Below are 13,735 nucleotides of genomic sequence, written 5' to 3' on the forward strand. Positions count from 1 at the left end.
GTATTTATCGGCATTATGATTTCTGGTCTGTGCGTCTGTCTGTTTGTTCGTTCGTCCGTTCGTCTGTTCGTTCTGCTTTATATTAAAGTTTTTGGTCGAGGTAGTTATTGATGAAGTTAAGTCCAATCAACTTGAAACTTAGTATATATGTTTCGCATGATATGATCTTTCTAATTGTAACGTCAAACTAAAGTTTTGATCACAATTAAGATATGAATTGTGCAAACAAGATTTGTTGGAAATGTTCACATGACCTGGTCTTTTTATATTCGAATTTTCATTCGAGTTTTAGCCAGGGATAAAAATAACGAATATAACGCCCAAGCCAAATGAAAATGATAAAAAATCTATAGACTTTGTTGGATATATGTAAAGTAAATATGTCCACTGAACATAGAACATAATATTGCAAGTTTCAAGCTTAAAGTTCTTGGTCAAGGTACTTTTTGATGAAGTTGAAGTCCAATCAACTTGAAACTAAGTAAACATATTCCCTATGACATAATCTTTCTTGTTTTAATGCCAAATTAGAAATGTTATCCAATTTAATGGTTCAGTGAACATAGAAAATAATGGTGCGGATGGGGCATCCGTTTACTTGGGGCACATTCTTGTTTGTTATGCATTAGAATAGGAATAACGGTTCTGTAGTTACTTTTTCAATTTCAATTTGAACAATTCGAAATCCACTAAATTTTTGCACAAAGCTTACAAGTGGATTGACGTGGAAAGTAAATAATGATAGCCATGTGTATGTACATATCTGAGTCTGTGGTAAATATATACGTATCGAGAATTTTATCACGTTTACATAGCAAAACAAGCACGTCATATTATAATTGGTCACAACATCCTGCAAAAATTTCTAAATTTTTGTAATTCATATAAATGATTTTTTTAAACTCAAGGCAGAATGAGTGATAATTTTCTTTTATTATTTACTCGAATGACGTGCTTAACATATTATAGTATTTTATTTTCAATTATACGGAAAGATTAGAGACAAAAAAGGAAAGGATGTCATTTTAGCGTCAACTGAAGATTTTGAAAGGGAAGCAAAAAATATATTAAGACAAAACTACATGAAAGATGCCATTGGACAAGTAATTGACCTTCATCTAACTGCACATATAGCAATAGGCTAATGAGGGATATATGCTTCCGAAGTTCAGGAACGACTACACAAACAGCTTCAAGTGGACGATAAAACCATATGTGCTTTCACAGTTTATTTCAAGTTCTGTGGAAAACCAGTAACTGATGGTCAATTCATCAGGCACTTAAAAGGAAAAGCTTTATAGTATATAACAAAACAATTTTGACAAGAATAAGACGCGAAACCCTAAAACAATAACAAAATTTGACAGGATAAAGAAAATAGAAAGAGTATTTGGGAATAGTTGTGGTCAAAGTTGGGAAGTAATACTTGTGTCAAAGGATATAAAGTATTTTTTTTTATAAATATTCAAAAGATTTGGTAAAATTTAAGAAATGGACTGAAATCCCATATCGCATTGACGAAGTCTCGGATCAAGAAGTACAGCGTTATTTGGCACAATAATGAAAGTATCACTCTACTTGTATGACATGTACGAGTTGATAAACTATTTGTGACACAAATATATAGTCTTTGTATTTCAAGATAATTTATAGTTATTACAATTATTTAAATGTATTATATTTATTTCGAAAAGTTTAAAATTACAGACATAGCAGATAAGTTAAATGTTTTCGCTATGATCTTGAAAACATGATTACTATTAAGTTTTTTTTCTGTGCACTTTATTGTTGAATGAGGAATAACGCGATATTGCTGTTAGCCAGTCAAAATAACGTATTATAATGAAACATACATCTAATATAATAATTAGGTATTTAATGTCAAAGGACCGTAGATGGTTAAGACATATCGAAGATTTGTATTTAACTGTTTAATAAACTCATGTTAAAACATTAAAAAAGTCACTAGACAGCCAGTAACGCTTACCTGGAGTAATGGATTTATTCAAAAATGGCCACTACGATGCATTATATACTAGAATAATAATTGTACATGACCACACAATCATTTTTTATCAGTTTCTCTCAACTTTAATGTTTGCAAACAAAAAAATATACGTATTCATGGAGAATTCTTTTGTAAGGTGCTACTAATTGACTTCTTGCTCTTGGCGTTTACTGACGAAATTAGCTAAGTGACTACTTTTCAAATCTTCCTTTGATGATCATTTTTGCTGCTTTAAATTTTTCTTGATCTTATATAGTTTTGACACAAAACACACAACTGTGATGCAAACGTCATTCATGGGTAATACTTTCTTACAGTAGTTTACTGATGATCATTGATGTTTGGTATTATTTACACATCAAGTCTTGCTATTCAACGTTTCTTTTTATCTAATAAAATTGAGAATGGGAATGGGGAATGTGTCAAGGAGACAACAACGCGACCAAAGAGGAGAAAACAGCCGAAGGTCACCAATGGGTCTTCAATGCAGCGAGAAATCCCCGCACCCGGAGGCGTGCTTCAGCTGGCTCCTAAATAAATATGTATTTTTTGTAAACAGTTTAATTGAAGTCTGGATCTGGTATATCAGTTAAATGCTAGTAGTCAGTTGTTATTTATGTTTTAATGTGATTTTGTTTATTTTCTTTGGTTTCATCTTCTGACATCAGACTCGGACTTCTCTTGAATTGAGTTTTAAATGTGCGTATTGTTATGCATTTACTTTTCTACATTGGCTAGAGGTATAGGAGAGGGTTGAGATCTCATAAACATGTTTAACCCACCGCATTTTTGCGCCTGTCCCAAGTCAGGAGCCTCTGGCCTTTGTTAGTCTGGTATTTTTTTAATTTTAGTTTCTTGTGTACAATTTGGAAATTAGTATGCCGTTCATTATAACTGAACTAGTAAATGTTTGTTTAGGGGCCAGTTGAAGGACGCCTCCGGGTGCGGGAATTTCTCGCTTCATTGAAGACCTGTTGGTGACCTTCTGCTGTTATTTTTTTCTATGGTCGGGTTGTTGTCTCTTTGACACATTCCCCATTTCCATTCTCAATTTTATGTATACTAGTTCATTGCTAATGAACGTCATTCGTAACTCTGAAAGATACACAAGAAACTTAAATTGAAAGTCATATAAGACTAGCAAAGGCCAGAGGCTCCTGAGGTGGGATAGGCGCAAAAATGTGGGTGGTTTAAACATGATCTCAACTCTCTCCGTATAGCTCTAAAAATGTAGAAAAACACACAACAAAACGCACAGTAAAACTTAGTTCAAAAGAAGTCTGAGTCCCTAGTCAGAATAGGTAACAAATGAAATTAAACAAAATGACAACAATAGGCAAAATAGAAAAAAGTGATGATAATTTATCATAAAGGTGTAGACAAACCAGTTCGGAACGAAAAAAAAATCTATAAAAAGATCTTTATGATAATGTTAGATATGATAGTTTTCGTCTTTCTATTATTTACACAAGGAAAACAGTATTGCAACACCAAATTGAAATTCAAATTAAAAAAAAGCTTTTTATTTTTTTGTTTAATAGTTTGTTGAAATCGAACTAGTTAAACATTATTTAAATACCACCTGAGTTTAATAAAAAATATCGACTCTATAAGTTCTTATCCGCACATGCAGCTACTGTCTTGTAAACACTAAAACAGATGTTTATATCCTCATTGTTTTCAACACTTAAAATAACCAAGTTTAATTTATGTTATTACAATGCATACCTTACATATATTTTAAACAATTCTATTGGGTGAAACGTTATCACGTGACACGGAATTATTCAGTTGTTTTTAATTCAATTGCAAGGAAGGACGAATAACCCTTAAAATTTCCCCAGCGGTGAATAACTTTATTATTCACCGGCGAATAACCTGTTTAGATTGTTGATTTGTACTTTTAAGTTATCTCCCATAATAATGACGTCACAGACGTAAATAAACAAAATGGCAGCGTTTACGTTACACTGGAAGTCAGGGGTCGAATTTAAGTTTTTTGTGTACTGGCCAGCCGGACCAGTGGACTTAAAACTCTACTGGCCCGGCTCCAAATCTACTGGTCCAGCAAAAATGACATTAATTTGACAAACACTAATATAAATGACAGATTTTTGATTTTGATGATTTCGTTTACATAAGTTAGACAGTAACAAAGGCATAGTCTTTATTCTGATTTTGATAAAGGCTTTGGTAATCTCAATGATTTTCCTTATCAAAATCAGGATCAAGGACAAAAAAAATATCAACATTGTCTTCCACGTCATCGCAATTCTCACGAGACGACCATAGAGTGCCTGACTAGGTCGTCTGGAGCGTTGTCCATAAATATTTCACATTTCAATAGCCGGGACTTGATCAAATGATGCTATATCTTCAGTGTGAAACATAATGAATAATAGATCTGATAAAACAGTTGGACGCAATTTTGATCCCCAATCATTCTTTACAAGGAGGGACAGGATTAAATTATCTTATTTTTTTTGTCCGGCGGTTTATTCCTTCCAAAAATTTCCACATGTTATATTGTTTTGAAGGACGCTCACCCGTGATATAGATTAACTTGATCAATTGTAATACCCCCCCCCCCCCAGTACCGTGTAATTGATTTCACAGGTAAATTATTTTGCAAACAAACGAAGACTGCAATGCAATCAGTGATTTTTATCGACAAATTTCTACTGGTCCGCCGGACCACCAGCTGACAAAATCTACTGGTCCGACGCAAATTTTACTGGTCCCGGACTACCGGTAGAAGCCCACCGATAGACGAGGAAATAAGGCATCGGACATGAATAGAGTGCTAGCAGATGATGATAGCTCTTATAAGAGTAACGGTCCTTTTCAGGGCCATCAATATTTTACAAATAGTTATCAAAAGTACCAGGATTATAATTTTATACGCCAGACGCGCGTTTCGTCTACATAAGACTCATCAGTGACGCTCAGATCAAAATAGTTAAAAAGCCAAATAAATACAAAGTTGAAGAGCATTGAGGATCCAAAATTCTAAAAAACTTATGTAAACGATGTAAACGATTACAAAAAGATTCTACTTTTGTTGTACATTCTAGAAATTTTAGAGCACAAATGTATTTTCAAACATCTGCTTGTCTTTGACTTTGTTATGTAAAGTTTAAAAAATATATAAAGTGTTCGAAAGGCCCTTCCACAGTAAGTTCGGTATAATAAAACAATTGTGGCCCCTTAGAATCGATGAATACTCAAATTTGTCAACCCTCAAAAGCAATTTCACTTCGGGCTGCGCCCTCAAAGAAATAACCTTCTCGTGTTGACAATTTTGGATATTCACCTCTTCAACGGGCCATAATTGTGTATTATTGACACCTTGTAATTTGTCACCCACAACTCATAACTCCAGCAAGATAGCAGATATCAAGAATAAGTGAAGCAGGTATGTCGCTGTGATTAATGCACGTATTATTGGTCATCAACATTCCACTATGAGTCGTTTTGAGAATAAAAATCAGGCAAGAAACGATGCAAAAGACCTTCCGAGCGCAAGAAGACCCCCTATAACATCTGCTAGGGAAAAAAAAAGCATAATGAAAGTTGGTCAGAAGGAAACCCATACAGGAGACTTTAAACAAGAGCTGTTCGAGATTGGCTCATCGCTACTGGTTATCCTGCAATAATACCATTTCGGGGACCTTTGCCTACGAACAGACATACAGATTCCCGTATCCAATATAGTGCAGAGCTCGTCAAAGTTGGAAATTAGCGTCGTTGAGAAAGATCCACTGTTCTTGCATTGTTCCTATGGAATTCGGTTTATCTTCCTTTGCCCAATCGTAGCCCGAATTTGAACCATATCGAGCTTATATGGGACACTATTGGGCGTAAAGTGCATGACAGGACACCCCAGTTCAAACAAGTCATGAAATAAACAATACCGTTCGTCAAGAATGGTTGCTGCTAGCTTAGCAACAAATTAGTCGACATAAGGCAGGAATCAAAGGACGTTAAGATGCGGTTATCCGTTTGAATGGAGGCTGCGCACAAAGTACTAATTCTTTGGCGTATAACGATCGACCATGATGTGAACAATCATCTAAGGATTTATTTTGAAATGTCTGACATTGTAAAGTTTGACTACAGTAAAAGTTGTAAAACGCATTTTTTTGTACAAAAAACACTTCATTTTGTCATAAAAAATTTGGTTAGATAAAACTTTTTTTTTCATACATTTTTTGTACGTTTTGAAGCCAATGTTATCATTATCGACGTTTCAATACTATTTTCAAATATTTTATCATATTCCTTCCAACATAAGAGACTTATTCTTCAAGTTTAAAAAAATCAAGGTGTTGCACTACTTTTTTCCATGTAGTTCTCATGATTATTATAATCTTGACTCATTGCAATTTTTTTTAAATTCTGTATGTTCACACATGCACTGAACTTCAATATATCATCAGATTAATTCTAATTATCATTATTTGTGTAATGTTATTTACTTCCTTATTAATTAATAAAATACAATTAGGAATTACACTCACTCAACGGAATGAAAAGAATAGACTGCTTTGTGTTTGTTTTGCTTGTACTTTGTCACGGAATTATACAGAACAATGTGTTTGGAAAAGGTGATTTTTTCCTGTTTAATAAATTTACAGTAGTATATATTGTATGATACTTAATTAAAGTGCTTTAAATATGTCTTTATTTACCAGAGTTTCGAACACATTAAATGGAAAAAAAACGAATAAAGATATAAAGAAAGGTTAGAAATAATTGTTTGCATAACATACCATATCAAATGTTATAAAAAACCTGATTCAATTTAAGAATAAATGTTTTCGGCAAAACACATGTCTGAAACTAAAGTTAACTACCTAGTTTATTAATTCAGTAAGAAAAATGTATCGCGAATATGGTGGTCATTTATAATGGATATTTTGTAGAATTGATAAAAGTTCAACTTGACCTGAACACTGGTTGATTATTTGTTGTAAATTGTTTTCTTAACATGAGGTATAATGATATAGAATATTTTATACAGAAACAACGTCCTAACAAATGCAAGGAGCTCAGCAACTATTGCATTATACTATTATTCAAGTTCAGTTTCATTTGCCTTAGCTTGCACTTGCAACTTCATTACTTGAGTCCTTGTCTTTGGACAGCAGCAAATATGAGTTTGACATATAAGATACTTATGATCCTATACAATTGTACATATTTTACAAATATACCACTTCTGTAATTAGTTAAACATGTTAAAGCTACTGAACTACTTTTTAGAAACAAATATGATTAGACTTACAATGCATGTAAGACATTTAAATCGGTTTTTTTATTAATAGCGTCGCAGTGTGAAAAAGTACGATCACATAATTGTTTGAAAATTATAACAATTACAGTTATATCATATTTTTCAATAGCCATCTCAGTATTGCTATCATAGTTACAATGTTAAAGGTAATCGACTTATTGTTAACCTTTCTACTCGAATGTGTAACTCGACCTATACTTAATTTTACTTTAATACTTTGTAACCTTGATAGATAGTTGTCTCAGTGGCACTCATACTACGTCTTCCTATATATATTAGGGTCATACGGTTCATGTGGTCTCCTTGTAGTGTACTCACCCCAAAGACCCATGCTTGGTTAAACCACATATATCATAACTGGTATTTTCTGTTCAAAGAATCTTTGTAGAAGCTGTCGACCCGGAGTCAAAATAATGTGTTCATGTGTTTATTATACATGTTTTTACACGAGTAATTGTTTGAGGCCATTTAAGGCAGGCTGTTCGATGTGAGCCACGGCTCCGTGTCGAAGGTTGTACCTTGACCTATACTGCTTTACTTTATAAATTGTTACTTGGATGCAGAGTTGTCTCATTGGCACATCTTCTATATACATGTATATCATGAAAAAATTACTTATCTTACCTCCTATAGATTTATAGAGATATGATTGGTTAAAGAATTACACGTGGTGACTTTTTATATTTGATATAGAATGTCTAAAAATATAGGGTTACTTATCATACATGGTTAGTTACCATATGGAGTTAGTAAGGAGTTACATCCCTTTCAAAACAAAAAAAGATGCCACAACCCTGAATAAAAACAACACGGTGTTGAAAAATAATATGTGAGGATTCAACAGACGGAAAAATTGATGATGCAAGGTTAAAATTAGTTCATGAAACATAAAGCTAACAAAATACTGTTGGCAAAACGGAAGTTACTTCGATCCCCTGAAAAAAATAAGAAATCTGAAAGGATTCAACAGACGAAGAAATTGATACACGTAAAGAACGATTGAAATACGTTTATAAAATAAAATAAAAGCTAAAAAGTTGATATGGCAGATTTTCTGTATAGACAAATGGAAGTTAAATCTTAATACTTAGTATTGAAGACTTGATCACTTTGATAGGCCGCTAGTCAAAACCCCAGATGTGAAGATAGTCGGTAAAATAAATTCGTTATAAAGTGTAATACACGGTGTCCTGACCCCATATATAGTTTTTGGTCTTGCACACAGCATATAACCACTAATGTTATCCTATATATAAAAAAGAAGATATGGTATGATAGCCAATGAGATAACTATCTACATTAACATTAACATTAACAACTATAAGTCACTGTACGGCCTTCAACAATGAGCAAAGCCTATACCGCATAGTCAGCTATAAAAGGCCCCGATAAGGCAATGTAAAACATTTCAAACGAGAAAACTAACGGCCTCATTAATGTAAAAAATGAACGAAAAACAATTATGTAGCACATAAACAAATGACAACCACTGAATCACAATGTTGATTGAGTGAGTGTTACCCTTTAAACTAGCGCGTTAAAATCCAGTTTTCAGCGTGTCGGTGCGGTTGAAAGTCTAGAAATCGGACACAAGTTCAATTTACTTCAATTACATTGATCAGGATTTGAATTGTTTTAATTTCATACAGGAGATTCCACAGACAAGCGCATCCGGTAATTTATAGTACAATTCACTTCAGGATATCACACTTATCTGATATAACATTAAAATACAAACAATTAAAACTCAATTGTAATTACTTCCGTGAATGATATATCCCTTAAGGTAGATCACATGTATATATTTTTTGAGAGAGAATTTTTTCACAATTTGCCAAAATGAAGATTTTATTATGCTCTTTTCAAAAATTTAATAAAAAGTATGGGTCACTGTGTTATTTTTCAAGTTATGGGTCGTTGAAAATTGCCAAAATTTGGTTAGTTTGTTCATGAAAAAACACAATAAAAAAAAATCTATGAGATAGAATTTTGAAATAAATTGTGAGAAGAAAGGTTTTATAATATGTTTTAAGAAAATAAAAAGAAAACATGGTGTCACCGAACTTGGTTTCTTACTACAAGTAAAAATAAAAAAAATCCCTATTAGCCCAGTAAACATTTTGTACTAAAAGAGTTATTTCCCCTTAAATGGCTCATTTGAAAAAAAAATAATTTTATACCAAAATAATTGATATTTGTTAAAATATTTTGAATAATACGATTAATAAACAAGTTGTCTTCAATAAGAAAAAACAGTCTAACCATTGAATTGCAAATCTGTCTCCAAATTTGCAGATTTAGGCAAAGTACTAGACCGATTTTGTACTGTGATTGTACAATCCAAGATGGCGGTATACCATGAATCTACCTTAACAAAGTCTCGAATATGACTACATATTGAACGCATGCATGCTACCAGAAATAAAATAAGGAATACATCAGAAACAGTTAAGACTTCCTCATACCTTGAGTTACATCTCTACTTTGACAATGATGGTCGTTTGAATAACGACGAAATCGTTGCTCGTATTTCTTATCATGATTTTGTTAAAAAAAAATTAAAATCTCTATGCACATTTCGTTTTAAGTTCATACAACATCCAACTGGCGAGAAGCAAACACAAAATGCCAACTTTTAACACTACACGATGTTAATGACAAGAAAACTTCACTACAAAAAGGACACGCAGCCTGGATACAAACATCTGTACTATTGTCAGACTGGGGATATTTCTTAGGTATGGTACAGTGTTTTGAAACTATACAATTTGTGGGTTGTGATTATAAAATGCATTTGTTTTACTGTTCAGTTTGTTATGATTTCTGACTTCGTTGGTTTTTGTATTTATCAAATCTTCCTTTATTTCCTTAATATCTACACATATCTTTGTGATATGGGTGACACCGGCATTGTCATATAAGATATAAAACTCTTAAGTGCTAAACATCATTCAGTTTGTGATAGCTTATACACATCTTTTGATTCGATCGTCACTGGTGAGTCTTTTGTAGACGAAACACGCGTCTGGCGTACATATAAAATTTTAATCCTGGTATCTATGATGAGTTTATTTGCAAACACTGGGTGGGTGCCACTACTGGTGTTGATTTATTTCCCCGAGGGTTTCACAAGCGCAGTAGGCAGCACTTATGTGTTGGCTTGAGTTATCATTGATATGTTCATAATTATGAATTTACTGTTAAAATTGTTTTGAATTTAAAAAAAAAACTAAGGCATTTCTACCTCAAGAATAGATTACCTTAGCTGTATCTGGCACTATTTTTAAGAATTTTTGGTCCTCAATGCTCTTTAACATGTTCAACTTCGTACTTTGTTTGGCCTTTTAAACATCTTTTTATTCGAGCGTCACTGATTAGTCTTTGTATACGAAACGCGAGTCTGGCGTAAAAATAAAATTTTAATCCTGGTATCTATGATGAGTTTATTTACCTATACGTGTTAAAATTTAAATTAACCAAATTTGTTTAAATGCTTAGGACAACTAAATAGTATTCAGTTTGTGATAGACTACTTGTATATGTGCGTGCTAGAATTTAAATAAACCAAATTTGCTGAAATGCTATCGACAAATTAGGCTTGCGATGAGGTAATTTTAATTATTCATGCAGATGAAAATCTTCCAATGTATAATTTAATGCAATCTATAATTATCAAGATTTACACAGGTTTTTAAGATTTATGAATACCTTTGAAACACTAGCAAGATGTAAATTAGCCTTCAAAGCGTATCCGAAACCGACATATTCTTCGTTCCAGAATAATCAACAAGAACACCAGTATAGAAGTTGCTAACAACATTAATTATGTCATCGCTGGTTACCTAATTTCATATCATTTCTATCACCTTAATAAGTAGTCTAGAAAGCGAACACGCAAAGATACAAAGATCAAATAAAAAAAAATGTTCTACTTATACAGATATACCAAGGGTAAAATAACATAAATTTATACTAATACTTTAGTTCTTAGATCTATTTTGTAGGTTGTATGCCTAAAAGTTTAATCTCAAACAGAATACCAGACATTCAAAAAAGTTTGCACAGCTGGTTTCCAGAGAGCAATTATCCATACAACGTAAAACATATTTTTGAATGTGTCCTTGCTTGTACAAATCGACCTAAAAACCAATATTTCATTTATGTTGTGAGTATATGCCTAATGATAGTGTGTAATAATATAAATACTAAAACGGATGTTGTCACAATCGGAAATCTACCATACTTTGTTAATTTTATCCTCTCTTATTAAAGATTTTAAATCTAAAATGTTCATGGATAAAAAAAACATACTTCATCACAGAAAAATTGTCCGGAGAAAACAAACAAAACTTTTCATTTGTATCAATACAAAACTGATGATAATAAAGTAAGACTTTTATTTAGAATAGATCATTAATATATTGACAGAAACTGCATTAACATTATTCATTAATTCATTCCATATTGAATTGAATTTAGACACTTAGATTTTTTAATTGACCATTTCAGAGAAACGTTTGTCAGTGTTTAAACCAATCGGTAAATATATCTTGGCAGAATACAACAACTTGTATTGGCTCCTGTAAAGGAACAGATGTATTTTGCTCATCTGGAAGTGACCTGCCTTTGTTTGGATTGTATGATAGTATGTATGTTGAAATTAAATTAAATTGAAAATGAAAATGGGGAATGTGTCAAAGAGACTACAACCCCACCAAAGAGCAGAGAACAGCCGACGGCAACAAAAGGGTCTTCAATGCAACGAGAAACTCCCGCACCTGGGTCGTGCTTCAGCTGTCCCATAAACAAAAAAGTTTACTATTTCAGTGATAATTGACGTCATACTAAACTCCGAAATATACAAAAGGAACTGAAGTTAATGTTTTTGTGATCTCAACCCTATTATTTCTTAACATAAATACCAAACTTGCCAGAATTAAATTAGTACCGTGATAGCTATCTTATATCCTCGATTGTTTTTTGTTCTTTTGTATTTGAATATCAAGCCTGTCGATGCATGTATATATCCGCAAGTATTCATTAGTCAATACTTACAATATTGCATTCTTATGATTACTTATAAAGTGAGTGTGTGCACGAGATAACTATCTACTGAAATGCTCAAGACACTAAAAGAGTAATGCCATAAGAAACAACTAATAAGATTGAGAATGGAAATGGGGAATGTGTCAACGAGATGACATTCTTGCTAAAAAAACAGGAACTGCCGTGGCCACCAATGGGTCTTAAACACAGCGGGAAAATATAGCACTCGGAGATAAAGCTAATCTTTTTTTTCCGTCTAGGCAGTTTAATGGTTTTTATTAACAATAAAATGTTATGCTCAAAAGACATAACAGCATGATCCATACAGGTGAAATCGTCGACTTTTGTAGTCTTGAAGTTGGATAACCTGTTATTCGGTTATTATATAAATGAAATTATATGTACGCAAACTAATATTAAATTATCAAATTTATAGATAATCAAAGAAAAATGTTCTATTATTGCGAAATCTGCGACAGGAAAGTGTTTTCTGTTTGCATTTTAAAAAAAAATCATAATCATTTATCGAGCAATGAGTGCATGATTTGAAAATTTCAATCATAAATGCTCATCTAAATAGCTGTATGTACAGTAGTAACGAACATATATTATACAAAAAAAAATCACCGATAAAAACCTTTAACAAGTAATTATAAAATTTGTATCAACTGTCCGACAAAACACAGTCTGACATAATGATTATAGGTAGACTATCACATAAGAACAATACATGAGAATGACTCTAATATGTGATGAGAGGTCATCTAGGGTGATAAATATTGCATTGTTCAGTACCATGGTTATTGTGAATCGACACAGCTATCATAATATTAATAAAAAGTTACCTAAATAGCAACATTCAAGTTTTACCATATTTTAAGATTTTTGTCGAAAAGCGTTAAATCATTATAGCTCGTCGTCCATTTGGTGTAAATGATTACCATTTCAGAAATTTAGGTGTTTAAGTAAATTACTCAAATCCCACACTTACAATGTTTTACATTGCAAAGCTATTTTATTTTATAACTTATATACTAATTAGGCATGACAACTGTTAATACATTTGATTCGAAAGCAACTGTTTCAAGTGGTCATCAATGCTATTCTACCAGTTTACGACCGATTCGCAGCTGCAAAGAGAGGATGAACTTTGTGTGTAATATTTCTAGTCGTAAGTTATTTTAAGAATCAGGGATCTTTTTAAATGGACTTGTCCTAGGACTTGTTCTGAAACATATATCAGAACAGTCATGACAGTGACAGTATTAAGGATGACTGAAGAATATCCGATGACATGTCTAAGCAGGTATCTCGAAGTTTTTGCATGATTTCGCACATACATGTAGAAGCTCTTAACTGCTTTCCTCTGTGTTTGAGCATTAGTA

The sequence above is a fragment of the Mytilus trossulus genome, chromosome 7, assembly GCF_036588685.1.
Source record: "Mytilus trossulus isolate FHL-02 chromosome 7, PNRI_Mtr1.1.1.hap1, whole genome shotgun sequence".
NCBI classification, from domain to species: domain Eukaryota; kingdom Metazoa; phylum Mollusca; class Bivalvia; order Mytilida; family Mytilidae; genus Mytilus; species Mytilus trossulus.